Source organism: Heterocephalus glaber, unplaced genomic scaffold (assembly GCF_053883595.1).
Source record: "Heterocephalus glaber isolate CG9 unplaced genomic scaffold, H.glaber_assembly_v1.0 deba00000281, whole genome shotgun sequence".
NCBI lineage: Eukaryota > Metazoa > Chordata > Mammalia > Rodentia > Bathyergidae > Heterocephalus > Heterocephalus glaber.
In genome coordinates this window covers 10229060-10245079 of record NW_028258139.1, presented here as the reverse complement: position 1 = coordinate 10245079, position 16020 = coordinate 10229060, and the positions used below count along the sequence as shown (strand labels likewise).

The window sequence follows — 16020 nt, the reverse complement described above, 5'->3', positions numbered from 1 at the left end:
GCCCCAGTATTCAGTTTCCAGAATTCCCTTTTGGGTCTCTGGCTATGACATTCATCTTAGGAATCATGTTTGCTCACTCAGTGACCTGTCTGGGAAACTCTAGTGAAAAGTCTTTTTGGTGACTTGTAAGGAATTCTTTCTTGTTATATATGTTTTCTTTCATTGTACTGATATGAGGCCAGAGCTGCCTACCTCACTTCCATCTGTTGAGCATTCAAGCTGAAAGAAGTCCCTGACTGGGCCAAGGGTAGGCTGTCCTTCCCACATACCAGGCACTCTGCTGGATGTGTCATAGCCATCTGATGAGGCAGGACACCACTATCCCATTTTACAAATAAGCAAGTTAAGGCACTAACAGGGTCATATAACTTGATCAAACTCACAAAGAGTTAATGGCAGTGCTGAATTTGAACTAGGCAGTCTGTACTCATAATCACTGTGTCAAAATGCCTTTCAAGCAGTAGAAAAAGAGGAGAAGCTGAACATCCCTATGATAATAGTGAGTAGCAGAAGAGGTATGGAAGGTTGGGGTCTGATTTTTCCAGTGACCGGAAAAGCCCACATTCTTCCTGAAGACCTGAATCAAGTTTCCCCTTTTTCCAGCCCCTTCTGCATAGAACCATTGGTTGGTTCCCTCCAGCAGGCACTCCTACATCCCAGCTGTGCCTCTCCCAGCTCCACAGCTTTCTCACCATCGGATACTAGCATCTGCCATCTTGGAAAGGACCGGAGAGGTTACCCCTACTTCTTCCTCTGACTCAGGGTTCCCTTGTAGTCATCTTGGTAGGGCCTGAGGAAGCGGCCAAGGATGGCAAGGCTCCTTCAGGTATTGTAATTCAGAGGCTCTCAACCTTGGCCCCATTGGCATTTGGGGATGGATACCTCTCTGTTGTCAGGGGCTGTCCTGTGCATTGCAGGATGGTTAGCAGCATCACTCTCCTCTACTTCCTAGATGCCAATGCCTGCCCGTCTTCCCGAGTTGTAACAATCAGAGGATTTCCAGACACTGTCAAGTGTCACTGGGGAGAAAGGGAACAAAGTTGCCTCTGGCTAAGAGTCACTGCTCTAATTCTGCCTGGTCCGCACTTCAGACGGCTGCCCTTATCCCAACCTCCATTGGCCATTGGCTAAAGAGAAGCCACCTCCCCCACCTTGGTTCTGGTGAAATGGCCAAGAGTCAACAAGCCAGGCACCCTCATGGCCATTTCCTGGCCTCAGAGGCAGTTCTGATTCCTTGGTCACCCTGGCAGGAGCTGGAGTGAATAAGCTGCTTGCTTCCTGGCCTTGCCTATCCTTCTTTTCCTCTTCTTCTCTAGGATGGATCATGCAAGAGGTGGAGGGACTTGGTGTTTGGATCCATCGCCTTCTTTCCTGTTCTTCCTTTCCAGAGTGCTGTTCTGCAGTGATCATCTCCTTTGGTTTGGTGTCCGGTGTATTCCAGGGAAACCGCCCGTGCATTTCTTCCTGGGCTTCAAGGCCAGAGAGTATAGTACACTTCTTCCCGTGTAGGATCTGCAGCTCTGCCTTCCCTTGAACCACCTCTTTCCCCACTGCTACCCCCAAGCACACACTGCCTCTCCCACACACCCTGGGCCTGGAAATTATCCAACCTGGACACTGGAGCAGGGGAGAAACATCCCCCTGGCAACGGAAAGGCCTGAGTGACCTGCCTAGTTCTCTGTGATCTGCCTCAGAAATGTGTTGCCTGAAATGTCTGGCTTTCACCCTAAGTGCCACACAGTCACCTGGGTCCCCATGGCCACAACCTTCCCTTTCTGGGCAGCAGCATGGTGAGAAGGTAGACAGTTTGGAGGATGGTCAGCTTAGACGCTTGCCTAACGTCCCAGGACCTGCGCTGTGGGCCTTCTGCAAGTGGCTCTGCTGGAAAATGCTGCCCTGTGTGGCTCTGTCTCTGTCTCCCCCCGTCCTGCTCAGTTAATGAGGTCTCCTACTCTGCCTAAAGTTGTCAGAAGGGCTGAATGGTGAGACCTCAATTGACAGGTCCTCTGGAAATGCAGTTACCCTGTAATTAAATTCTTATGTTCAAAAAGTCTTCATCAATCATACAAAACAAGCTGCCTGCATTTGATGTGTGTGGGTTGCAGGAAGATCTGGTAACACGTGGCGGGGTTTGAAGACCTTCACAAGACGTGCCAGGTGGATTCTGCCTTGCTCCTGACATCCCCACCTTTGCCGGCAATAGCTCCCACTCCTGATCTCAGAGGGGAGTCGTGTGTCACCTCCAAGCACCACTGGATAACCGCCGGATTATTTGTTGGGGAAAATAGATTCTGTGGACAGTTGAGTGTTAGGGAAACAGAACTGACTCAGGACTAATTCTGACCTACTTCTTGGCTCTGACTCAGGCTCTGAAAAGGCAGTTAGCCTCTCTGAACCTCAGTATTGCCAGTCTGTGAAATTGGATAATGATATTCACAGGGACTTTGCCAGGGCAGTAGAGAAGGTCAAATAAGACTGCAAGACAAATACACTTTCAACTTACAATGTACACAAAAAGACTCAATGGATTGTTGTGAAGAGAAGGGTAGATTGAGCACCCACCAGTGCAAACCTGGGTGCTGGAGGGTCTGCATGGGGGCAAAGAAGCTGGTCAAGGGTTCAGAGGAGAAATGGATCACTCTGCTGGGTTGCTAAGGCCTGATGTCTTAGCAGAGGTGGCCTCAAGCAGTGTCCTGCCCAGTAGATGGCATCTCCATAGCGAGAGACGATGGGCCGTACAGTGGTGCTCACCTACCTCACAGATCTCCTGAGGCCTGACTCAGGCTGGGGATCCATCCCCTTTGGTCTCAGGGAATTCATGATCCCTCATGGAAGGAGGGACTGCGTCTCTCTGGCTCTGCTCCTGTACCGCCTACCTGCCCCACACTAGGAACACTTCTGCCTTTGACAAGTTCCGAGGCCATTTGGCCCTGCCATGCTCAGCACCAGGCCTCGATGTAGCTGGGAAGAAGACCTCTTTGTTTGATTTTCAAGAGCCTTGCCTTTAGATTTGCTAGATGCTTCCAATTGGGTTAGGGATCAGGGAGAGCACTCTGGCATGGAGGGCTTCCGGGAGGAAGTCGAGTACGAACTGTGCCTCAGCATGGACAGGCTTCGAAGGGGAGGCCTTCAGGCGTGGGAGATGGAATGGAGGCTGCTCAGGGCTGAGGATGGGCCAGGCCTGTGTTGGGGACTGTGATTAAATTTGCCTGGCTCCAGCAGAGCTGTGTGGAGCCGTAGAGGGTCTAAGACCAGACAAGTGGCGGGGCCACCCCTCAGGCTCCTGAGTGCTGGATTATGTTGTGTCAACATCACATGGAGGCCCTGGGGTCTCTGTGAGTGTGGTCAGAGAGGCAGTCTAAAATGCTAGTCATGTTGTGTTCGCAGAGCCTAGAGCATCTGGAGACAAACACCCATCAGGCCGCCATGGCAGTGGCCCAGGAGACCAGGGAAGATGCAGGACTTGGGAAGTTGCCTCTAGACGGTGATGGGAGAGCATGGGCAGTTGTCGGGAAAGATTGGATGGAATCTGTTCTCCATAAGTTCCTACACAGTAGAAGCCCCACCTCTTGTATGGCTCTGCACAGTGAAGCTGCCAGAGCCCCTCTTCCCCTGCATCCTCCCTCAGGACTGCATCAAGACTGCAGATCCCTCAAGTTGCTGCTGCCCTGCCTCTGTCTGCCAGAGAAGCCCATGCGAAGCAGGAAATGGAGTGCAGAAGGCCACATTAACAGGCTTTGTGCTTCCTCCAGTGGCTCGGGCTTGTTCTGCAGCCACCTGCTTGGAGTTGTGATAAGCCAAATCTTTTTTCAGAAGAGCAGCTAACCAGTGAGCCAGGGACTCCCTGCAGTCGTAGTCATGATGGAAACGCTGGCAGAGAAAGAGATTATTTCGAAAAGGAATGGACATCTAGTCAGCAGCTGAACTGAGTCCTGTCTTTGAGAACCAGGAAATTAAGAGAGGGAAAATGTCCTCCTGAACATGTGCTATCCTAGCAGTGCTTGGGGCTGTAAGAAGCCTATTGTTACTGTGGACTGCAGTGTGGAAAAGACCAAAAATGAGTCCATTCCTCCGTCCTGGCAGCCAGGTTGAGCCACAGCACTCCTGCACATGGGGTGAATAATAACATGATTTTTCTTCTGCTGTATCTGACACCTGCTTTAGCTTTCCCCAGACACAGCAAAATGGACTTAACTTCCGGTTGCCTCCTCACATCCCAGCGCTGCTCTCTACCTATCAGGCTCAGCACAAATACTCATTCAGAACTGGTGGATTCCCTCAATGTCAGGTTCTGTTTGGGGCATACACTTGGGCAGGTGGAGGACCTTGAAGGAATAAAGCCATATTCTGGAGGCACGAGGATGGGGGAGGGAGAGACTGTCCAGGGTCAGACCAGGGTCCGCAAAGCCGGATGTTGCAGCTTCCCCAGCCAAATCAGCTCTGCCCCTTTCCCCTCACAATGTGCTGTACTCACCGTCTATTGACTACACCATCTGCACAAGCTATTGGACTGGAAAGTGTTGTTCAGCACTGTCGGGTCAGAGCTGCTCCTAACCTTCCTTTAAGACAAGAGTGGGTAAGGCTTTGGGAATCTCTCTCCCTCCAAAGGGGAAGAGCAGGCTGGCATTCAGCTGACATGTGGCAGCATGGACATCTCAGTTGTTAAAAGACTTTTAAAAAGCCAACATCTCTGAGCCCCCTAAGTACCCCATGTCCCCTGTCCCCTCATCAGACTTCTGCCTCCCCCACATTAAAGGTTAGCACTGGCAAAAGACTCTGCTCCCACCTTCTCCCAGGCCTATTTCAACTGGTGCAGGCCACATGGACATTAAACATTTTGAGATTCTCTCTATAGTTTGTAGGTTATGCCAAGTCCCTCAGCACTAGGCTCTAGTATTTCCTGCTGCTTAATTTTCCCCTTATTGAAATAGAATCGGTACTTAGCAAAACCCCACTCACTCTCATAGTTCCAGCCCAAATGTCACTTTGTCTATGAAGCCATTACTGTTCAGAATGAGTCACCTGCCTCTTTGCCCACGTAATACTTGGTTTATCATTCTTTTGTGGAATCGATGAGATTTAATCTTCTATGACAGCAGTAGTTTTTACCACAGGGGCAATTTGTCCCCTGGGGGACACCCAGTAATGTGTGGAGACAGTTTTGGTCATCACACTGCGTACGTGCTCCTGGCATGCAGTAGGCAGAGGCCAATGATGCCGCAGACACCCTACAGTAAGAGGACAGCTCCTCACATCACAGAATTATCAACCCCAGCATGTCCTGAGCGCCGAGGTTAAAAGACCGAGCCTTAGGGAGACCTGCAAGTCCCCATGCCTTCCCCATCCCTTCACAGATCTTGCTCCTGGAAGGCAGGACACTGCCCCTACCTAGTCCTGCCTGCCCGCCCCCACACCCGGAAACCAGGGCAAGGCAAGACTTTGCATTTAGTTGGACGCTCAATAATTGGGGCCGAATTGAATCCATTTCATTCAATTGAATCAAACCTCAACTGTGCCGCAGATCACTGGGCACCAATTACCCTGCGTGGAAGCTCCATCTTCCCCTCACTTCACAGGCGGGAAAGGTATAGGGTCCCACTCCAGCCCACCTCCGTGGCCAAGCCCAGGCTCCCGAGAGGGTGAGTGTAGGGATATAAGGACAAGTAGGATAATTGTAAAGCCTTGTATTTTATGGCAGTAACAAGCTATAGCTCCTTGTTTATCGTGCATCTCAGAGACACGAAGAATAGTTCTTTGATCATCATAAACAAAAAGTGAGACTCAGAAATATCATGGCCCCGATTAGCTGTGAAATATGAGCCCAAAAGGCAGAATGGTGACATGGAGCCCATGAAGGAAGTGTTCCCACTGTGGCTACACACTAGGGGAATTGTGAGGCAGGTAGCTGGCTTCAGTGCCTTGCCATCCCCAGGCCCAGTACCTATGCCTGAGACCCACAGGGCAGAACCTCCTCAGCCTTAGGACACCCCACTTTGGAGGGCTCTGGTGAAGCACAAAGAGAATGTGAGGAGTTGGGTGACCTCCATTTTGGCCTACCACCAGAACGAACAATCTAAACCTGACCCATGGGCTGAGTCCTCTCATCTGTACATAGGACTAATAAACTCTTACCGACTTTCAGACAGGAGCTGGACCCAGCTAACTCATGTGCTTCCCCTCAGATACACCAAGTGCTCTGGTTGTGCTGCCTCCTTTCCCTGGTCGGCGTCCCCATCCCACAGATGAGGACATTAATGATGCATGAGAAGACCGTCTTATTGCTGAGGTCATATGGTTCCAGACCCAGCCCATGCCTTGCCCACCCCAGAACACAGCTTTGGTTTTTGTCGTGTTTTGTTTATGCTCAAAAGTGCAGCATCTGCCCTGCTTTTCATTTTCTCCGTGAGGTCTTGAACACACAAGGCTGCTTCGCCTGGAGGTTTTAAACTATCCTGCAGGAGGCATGGTGCACTCTAAGCTTTTTATGTTTTCCTTGATTAGAATTGGGGGTTTCATTCTGTGCAAGATTCAATTTTCTGTTCCTTCCAGAGTAGCCTGCTATTCCCCAGCTACACTCTCTGGTTCCCAGCACAGAGTTACCTTGTTTCGAAGTATTTGTTTCCTGATGAAAGTAGATACTAGAGAGTAGAACGACCCGGACACCAGGGGGCAGTATGTTGGCCATGTGGAGGCAAACAAAGCTCTGTTTTCTTTCTTGGCCCTCTTAGTGATGTGTCTAATTTGGGACCTGTTTTGTTTGGTTCATCTTGTATCTAGAGGGGTTCTTCTCTTCTCCCTAAGCGACATCTCTCTGGAGCACACGGTTCCCTCTCCTGAAGGTGAACAATCCCCTGTCCAGCTGTTCATAATTACTAATTAGTGAACAAAGAGGCTAATAAACAAAATTAGCTATAGGATGGTGGTTTGGGATTGAACCAAAAAGGGGAGAAAGGTCCCAGTCTACTTGTTGTTTGTTTTATTTTCCCCTAAATAAAGAAATCACAAGGAAACATACCACATACCCTGCTGGTAATTTATTATACTCACATACCATAGTGAAAAGTGAAATGTCCATGCCAGAAGATTTTCTCTCTCTCTCTCTCTCTCTCTCTATCATCCAGAAAGAGATATATACATTTATATTCAACTAATATTTCTTGGCATCTAATTACATCGTTTCTTTGCAATGTCATTATCCTCTCCATCTATTGGACCAAGAGGTTTCGCCAAGACTTACAGACTTCCTGACTGACATACTTGATAGGTCACAGTGCCAGGAATTGCCTATGGTCTCCATCCATTTAAACCAAATAATGCCTATTTTGTTGTAAAGACAAAAATAGCTTATACGAAGAGAAAAATACTGATTTTGAGTAGGTGAGTCCACTTGGCTTTCTGGAAGCTGCCCGATCCAAGGTAGCCACATGTGGTAGGCATTCGGGGTGGGAGAACGGTGCACTCACCCACAGGGCGGTTCTGTGAGATTACTGCTCAGGAAATATTTAGACTCTCATGCCCACTTGCTTTACTTCCCAGCGAAGCCTACAGCCCTGCACACTCTGTGGTGCGAAAAGTGTTCCTCTAGGCCCCTGGAGGCTAATGTGGGGCAACTGTCTCTCCATTCCCTGCCCCTTTCACTGACCTGTCTTCCCTCTGCTGCCTTCTTCCTTTTTTTCCTGCTCTTCAGAGAAAGTAGGTCTGCAGCAACCAGTGAACTAGGTCTCTCTTTACATTCTGCTCCCTTTTGCTTCCTTTCTTTCTAATTCTTTCTGGCCTGGGCTGATTTTTTATATTATACCCTTGAGAAGGCTTTTTGCATCTCTTAAAAGTTTTCTCCAAATTCAATTTCTGCTTAGGATTAACTGATGCTGCTCTCACTAGGGGTCACCAATGACCCACCCACCTCCTCCTTGCTTCTCTTGGTCTTGAGCTCCCACATTCCCTTCTATTTTCTGCCACTCTGAGTTGGGTGCTCTCAGCCTGCCCTGAGCATTATTACTGGAATCAACTGGAAGCCTCAGCCATCTTCCTTGCTTTCTGGTGGGTGGCAGATGGACCTTACACCCATAGATTCACCTTGGTGCTTAAGTAAGCACCCAGGAAACTTCTGCAGTATGTTGCCATAGAGATGATGGAGCATTTATTGTAGTACCTTCCTCAGACTTTCTTATGCAACCTGTCCTCTTTCCTGGATTGCTGAGATGCGCAGGGAGGTTTCTTAAATTAACCTTGTCAAAATAGCCTTTGAATCCTTTTGGATTTTTTTTTTTTAATCTCGTAAGACACAAACTGTTCGAGAGAAGAACTGGGAACAAAGAGAGACAACTCAAACCTGGAGAGAACTTCGAAAGCATTTAGAGAAAAGTATGAAATGATTGATGGGTTGGAAAATAAGACCTCAGATGAGAGGTGAGAGGGATGGGGATTATTTAACTGGGAAAAGAGAAGGCTGACCTAATAAGAGGCTTCCAACTTGTGAAGGATTAGGATATGAATGTTAGTGGCGATCTGGCTGTCCATTACCAACAGAGCAGGAGAGAGGCTGAAAATGGGAGGTCAGGGGGTGAGGGCTGAGGGAGAAACTTCCTCTCTTAGGGCCTCCTAAACTGAACAAAGGAGGATGGGTTATGGGACCTCCCATCAAGCAAACTACATCAAACCTTCCCAGTGAAGATTGGCTCTGGAATGGTGATTGGAGCTTGGTCTATGAACCATGCGGCTAGAGTTTCCCAGTCACCTTGACCTCAGGTAATACCTGGATGGCAACACCAGCATCTCCTGGGGCACCAGGGAAAAGTACAATTTCCTGAGCCCTACCCAGACCTCCTGTTTAGGATTTCTAGAAGTTTGGGAGTCTGGTGGGTTTTTTTGTTTTGTTTTGTTTTGCTTTTTCCAGAGAAAACTTATACCCAATTCACTGAGAACACGGTAGTTTGGATCATAAGTATCTCTCAAGGCTGGTGTGCTGAATGCTTGATCCCCAGGGTGGTGCTGTGGGGAAGTGGTGGAGCCTTTAACCCTTTCAAAGTCACAGTGGATCTGAGAGATCCAAGCAAACTGTTGCTTAAATATTGTTATTTATCAGGTGCACTGGGTTCAAGGTCATGAGTAGCTGTGTGTTTGTATATAACTGACATTAAGCCATAGCTTTATAACATGTTTTGTAAAGATGTGTGCTATGTCGTAGTACTGTGTATGAGAGATACCGTGAACTCTAGTCAATTTTTTGTATTTCTTTGTTTAATAATTTCTAGATTGTAACTGGAAATTAATTCAAAACCATGTATTTTATTATATAAGTACAGTAAATGCAAATATACACTGCTTTAATTTTTTTCACATTTTAGCACATACTGGCAATGAGTGTATCTCTTTAATACACACAACCTCTGCTGTCATTTTTGGGCCAAGCCCTCTGGAGGGTTAAGAGGTGGGGCCTAATGAAAGGTCCTTAGGTCAGGTCATTGGTGGCATGTCCTTGAAGGGGCTTGTGGGCTCTGTTCTCTTCCTCTCTTTTGCTTCCTACCCATGAGGTGTGAGGCTGTGATCTGCCATACACTCCTGCTGTAAATATGCTGCCTCACCACAGGCCTGAAGCAGTGGGGCCGATTGATCATGCACTGGAACCTCCAAAACTGTGAGCCCAAGTACTCTTTCTGGTTTTAAGCTGATTAACTGAGGTATTTGTTAAAGTGATGGTAACCTAAGAACCAAGGGGCTACTTAGGAGAAGAAAAAGAAACACCACCCCAAATGCCTCTTGCTGTCCCGTTCAGCATCCAGCAAAGTTATTTCATCACCATCTATGAGCTGTTCAGAGACCCTGTCTGCTCTAGGGGCTCCATCCAGTGTTCCTCCTGGATCTATGCATTGGGCTCTGATGGGTCAGAGCTGTCCTATGGCTCTAAGAGCTGCTGTGCCCCTCCTGAGCCTAAGCACAGAGATGCTGGACAAAGCGTTTAGCTCACAGATTTGCTATGGGCAGCACTTTAGTCGTAGGTAGCAGCTTTGTGGAGTTTTCCAGTGAGAACCTAGAACAGTGATACCAAACCTTTCAGAGACCAAGTGCCCAAACTGAAACCCAAAGCCTACTTATTTATCACCAAATACCAACAGTGTAATTCCACCTAAATACTGAGGTTTTAGTTTAGAAAAAATAACTGTCATCCAGTTATCCAGTACCCTTGGCTGCGGGGAGACTTGGCTTGCGTGCCGACAGAGAGGGCTGTGTGTGACCGCTGAGGCACCCACGCCATAGGTTTGCCATCACTGACCTAGCAGTTCAGGGGCTGGTGTCTCCTTCAATCTCTAGCAGAGAGTTTTTCCTCTTCTATTTGCCGTTTTTCTGGAAAAGAAGGCAAATGGACAGATAACCTCCTATACCAGCTCTGCCTTTCTGTCTCTATTGTTGAAGACTTGCATGTTTGAAGAGATGTTTAAGAATAGAAAGTCTTAGAATCGGTGTATTATTTCATGAAGTATTTTAAACTCTGTGGATTTTTTCCTTTTTACATAAGTGTCTGAGGAACTTGGGATGGATAAGGAAGAGTATACAAGTATACCCATGTCCAGTTAACTCAGCCTGATGTTACCACATGTGACCGTGGATGAGCTTTTCTGTCAGATGGTGGCAGCATACGAAACTACAGATCCTGATCTTGGCCTTAACACAACTTCTCATATATTTTAAATATGGAGCCTACAGTCAAAGAGCACAATTAATGGCAATATTAAGGATATTGGGGGAGGAGCGGGAAAATTATTTCATGGCCTTGTTTACTTTTTCCCAGGTAGGTTCAAGATCGTTGTGGTATTTTTTAAAAGAAGAAGCTTCAAAGGCAATTATTAACTTTGCTTCTGAGCTATAAAAATATAGACTCTAAGGTAAGAAAAATTAGATAAGAAAAATTATCTAAAATTAGATAAGAAAAATTCCTGGCTGCTTGCCTTCCTCCTTAGCAATAAAACCTGCTCCGGCCACATTGCTATCTAAACTAAAATACTAGATTTTCCCATCTCCTGCAAGTGAGTTCTGGCCAGTGAGAGATGTAAGCTAAAGTACCTGTAGTCTATGCTATAACATAAGGAACACTCCTTAAAAGAAAAAAGATAGATCCCTTGTTTCCTTCCTTCCATCCCTCCTTCCTTCTTCCCGCCCTTTGGGTATCCCTCCCTCCTTCCCTTTTTTCCTTCCTCTCTCCCTACTTTCTAGAATGCAGTGGTTGGAATTTCTATGACCATAAGATAAAAAACAAACATTGAGGATGGCAAAGCAAAAAGATAAGAGCTCAAGATTCAATGACTCCATTCTATCTCAAGACTGCCTCCCTTTGAAGAGCTTTTCCTTGAGAGAAAATAAACCCATGATTAGTTTGTGTTTCATTTGTGCAGCTGAACCAAATCCTAATACAGTGGTACCTTGGTTCACAAAGTTAATTCTTTCCATGATTTCCAGATTGGACAAGAATAAAATCAAATTCCATAGTTAGGTTCAATGTTAACCTTTTGGGGAAATTTGATTCTGTTCTTGTCTAATTCAGTTTACGACCAGAATCGTAGAAAGAATTAACTTTGTGAACCGAGGTACCACTGTAGTTACAGATAGACTCCAGGCAACTTGGCTTATATGGTGAGAGCCAAAGGCAAAGGCAAAGAGCATCCTTGATAAGCAGATGTCATAGCTGAGTTGTCCAGGGCAGTAGACTTCTGCTATTACATAGCACATGAAAGGACACAGGTTTTGTAGTCAGATGAGATGTGACACGTGAGCCTCCCATGGGTTGACCATGACCTTTATAGAGTAATCCTCTTGAGTCTCAATTTCTTCTTTTGTAGATTAGAATCATCATCTCTACTTCATAGGCTATTCATAACTACTAGTTATCATATTTACAGTGTGTCTTGTTTGCTACCTAGCACATAGTAGGTGCTTAAATGTGGTGGCTCTGTGTGTGCACAAGCATATTTGCATGTCTGTACTTTGCCCCAGTTTTTATGCCCATTGAGCTACACTTATGTAGATAAATGCCGTAGCTTCTTCTCTCCAGGGCCTCACACCCTGCCTGGGGAGCATCTGCTGTCCTAAGATAGAGGCCAAGTGTGGAGAGATCATGGTGTGTGCACGGTCAGAGGCAGAAGGATGCTGTCTCAGAGTGGGGCTTCTCAGCCCTTGCTCACTCAGGCCCACTGCTTGGGATTCCTCCTTTTCTTTTTTCCCTCCGCTGAACCCTGCCTCCTCTTTGTCGTTGGGTCCCTGAAGTCCATCCATGGAAGTGTCCAACTGTTCCAGCCAGTCCTGGACATTTCCCTGAGCTTATTTGGAGACTGCACTTCTCATGGCTGGCCTGCTCTCCACTGGTGTGTGCGTGTGTGTCCACTCCATCAGGACTGTGCTCTTCTGTAGAGCAGAGCCCAGGTCCTACATGCTTTGAATGTAGAAGATGCACAGGGACTCAGCATGTTGTCAGAGCGGAAGCAAAGTTGCGCAGGTCTTGCTCTCTCCCCTGTGGCTGCAGATGGTGCAGTGAAGCAGAAAGAGAGGGAGTCAGTGAGGGGCAGCGCTGCCCAGAGATACTCGGGGACCTGGCCCAGACTCCAGGCAAGCCTGATCAGCAGACACAGTGGATCCCTCCTCCTCCCCGGGTGTGAACTGGATAAAAGCTCATTTCTAATCCCAAGGAAACCTCTGCACACAAAAGCTCCCTGTCACAAGTCCCCCCAGCCACCTCTCCAGGAATTTAGTCAGATGCAATAATGGGCTGGGGCCAGTAGATGTCAGGCATCGGGAACATCTCTTCCATCGGGAGATAGTCCTTCCATCCCTTAGGTCTCCAGAGGACCAGTACCTGACCCAGGAGTCACACTGAGTCCTCCCACCCCTGATCATACCTGACTTCCAGCTGGGGTATCAAGGGCTGTGAGGCTCTAGGAGAGGAGACAACTTGGGGGGGCTCCCAGAAAGGTGGCTGCTTCCTCCCTACGAACCCACCTTGTTAAATCTGAGAATATACTGAGGAAGACTTGGAAATCATTAGAAGAATGCTTTTCCTCTCCATATCACGTCTATACTCCTATGTTTGTAAATATCCGTATTCCTCATTTTATAAATACTATTAGTATAAATGTATATAATTGTGTGGCTCACCTAATGCCAAACTCTGTGCCTGATAACTTAATAGCTCACACTAACAAAACCAGTTTCAGCTCTCAGAGGAGATGTGAACTACTTGTCTCTGTTCATAAAACCCTTCTTAGAGAACTCTTTCCTTTGTGGTGAATTCTGCCCTAGTCTGCCTGGGGTTTTCGGAAGGAGCACTTACATGCTGCTCACCTGTACCTAGCACTGGCATCCCCTCCTATGTCCCCATCTTCCAGTACATTCCAGAAAGTTTTCCTTTCTTTTCCCTGGAGGTGGTCTGTGTATAAGAACAGACAGGATGCCTATGTGATGTTCTGGGAGGTCTTGTGGTGAGTAATTGTGGGTCCTAGGTTCTGGGTGGGGACTCTGCATCTCATGGAAGCTGCTGGCCAAGTGCCAGTATGCAAAGGTTAGGAACCCTCGAACAGCAGTCAGACCCACCTGAATGACAGCCACAGATGTGGTTCAGGACCAAAGATGAGAGGCCAGTGCCACCACCTGCTGTGGCTGGCCACAACCAAGACTTGTTGCTGGGTCACCAGAGTACAGGTGAAGTGTGTCCTTGCCCTCCTCCAAGGTCAGCTTCAATGCACCAGTCAGCTGTCCCTGCCCCAGCTCCAGGGTCCACTGCTTTTGCAGTGAGTCTTCACTAAACAGGAAGTGAGAACAGAATGGCCCCCAGCTCTTTTTCTTCCATATTTAGTGTGAATATGAAGGTCTCTAGGGGGAATGCACATAAAGATAAAGGAAATACATGAAGAATATTAATGTGAAAGGGAAATTAGGATTTTTACAGGCATCTTTGAGAGCTCACATGAAGCTCAAGACTGGGCAGTGGTCGTGGAGGAGCTCATTCTGTTTGGAGTTGCAGCTTCTGTGGAAGAGGTCGGCAGCAGCACCTCATGTCGTCGAGGTCTACAAGTCCATATAAACCCATAAACCTTAGCGTGGCAGTCTGGTGCAGTGACAGACTGCCTGCATAAACAAAGATGTGAATAATGATTTCTTAATACAGTTCATAAAATCATTGCAGAGTTGAAATGTCTCATCTTCTGCTAGAAATCTCATTCAGCTAAAATCAGACCATCTAAATATATTCCTGCTATGGACCACTGAATACTCAAAGAGAAAAAGGAGCAGCAAAAGGGATGCCATGCAAGACTCAGTCCTAAGCACAGGCATTCTTTGGGGTAAGGAAATCTTGGAAGAGAGAGGTGGGTCATCTGGGGGCTTCTCCTCCCCACATGAGCAGAGACTGTCCCATATACATATATACTATGCCCCTAGATGTCAGCAGAGTGGATTTGGAAAGAACAGTGAAGGAAAGGTCTTGTGGTTCCATGAGAATTTTTGAAAATAAAGACAGTTCTGGGGCACAAATGCCCCACAGGCAGAGACATGTAGGGAATACTGAGAACACCCTGTGGGCGTCCACAGTGAATTTAAGGAAAGGAAAATAAAGGAGCCACAGGCCACATTCAGAAAATGGCCTGTAGACTACTAAAGAATTAAACAAAAGCACTCATAGCACCTACCTGCCTTAGAGTCCCAGTCTGTTCTGATCAGTTTTATCCTAAATAGTAGAAGAATTGCTGATATTTCTTAGCACTTGCAACAGTGATCTTGGTGACATTATGGAACATTTTAGGGCCAGAGAAGACAAAGGTTTTGATTTCCTACAGTCCACAGGCTCACAAAGAGTAAACTTTATGCTAGTCTCTGGCAGAGTCGCAGATGGCATGTGTGTGTTTTGGAAAGAAATCAGTAATTTTAGCAACGTGCCACATGTTACCTAGATTTTATTTTGTTATAAGGTTACTAGGCTTAGATCAAAAGAATACTAAAGATAGTTTTGATTTCAGGAAGCCATTTAAGGACATCTATCATGATTTCTTTGTGAAAAATATAGAGAAGTCGTTTTGCAGTTGATCAGCCCATAATGACCAGAGAATGTGGGTTAAAAGGTGGAAGATCTGGACAGAAGATTTCAGTTCAATGCCATGGCCTCAGGCCTATCACCGACCCTAAGGGAATTGCAAAAATAAAATGGACCAACATTTGTTGAGGACACAAAGTTGCAAGAAAGAACTAGTGCCATGAATAGCAAAAGCATATTTACAAAATCCATACTGACTTCCCACTTAACATGACAGGAGACCAAACATGCTTCCTAAGAACTTCCAAGTAAAGTACCCTAAATATACCAACAAGTTTAAAACTGGCACTCAGATTTTAAATTAAGGAGCAGTAAAAAGCCTGTATCAAAGAGAAGTGGAATTCCTGCCAGTGAAAATGGGTAGATTGAGAGGCACATTCCTGGCTAGGATTCTGCATGTCTTCTCCTTGACAGTTTCAAAGAACTAGATTGTTAAATAAGATAATTCAGATAGAAAGATGTCATAAAGACATTAAGATATGCAAGGTCTCAGTAATCCACTCACATCCTCCTCAGGGAACGGTAAATCAATTAGTTCTTAATGTTCCAGGTGACTGAGATGAATCAAAATCAAGGACCCTAAGATAGTGTAAAATAGACCAATGGTGAACTTGAAACCAATTAAATAGAACCTAACGGTAATGGCAAAACTTTTAGAGCTTTCAGTGCTACAAATAGCCTGCTGCGCATGTGTGCCGTAGGTTCGACACCACTGCCGCTAGGGAATAATAATTAAGAGAACAGGCACAGGGGGTAGAGAGACCTGCAAATGAATCCCATTATGATTTCTATAAGGATTAAATACAAAATTAGGTAAAGGACCCCATACATTATAATTTGTATTAACCCAATACTATTTTAATAAAAATTACTATGTTAACTGTGGTTACAAAGTAGAAATTATAATTTGTTTTAAGAATTATTTTGAGAAATAACTATATAAGAAA

The 16020-nt window shown here is 46.4% G+C and overlaps 1 protein-coding gene and 1 pseudogene across 50 annotated transcripts in view; both read left to right on the top strand.

Annotated features, from left to right (window-relative positions):
• Positions 1 to 16020, top strand: part of Cacna1c (calcium voltage-gated channel subunit alpha1 C) — a 733897-nt gene that overhangs the window by 385906 nt on the left and 331971 nt on the right. The gene's annotated exons all lie outside the window — the stretch shown is intronic.
• Positions 1 to 16020, top strand: part of LOC147830217 (small nuclear ribonucleoprotein-associated protein N pseudogene) — an 82607-nt pseudogene extending 66587 nt beyond the window's left edge. The window contains exon 1 of the transcript XR_015439698.1: positions 1 to 16020. This exon is cut by the window's left edge and continues 66587 nt beyond it. The product of XR_015439698.1 is annotated as a small nuclear ribonucleoprotein-associated protein N pseudogene (transcript).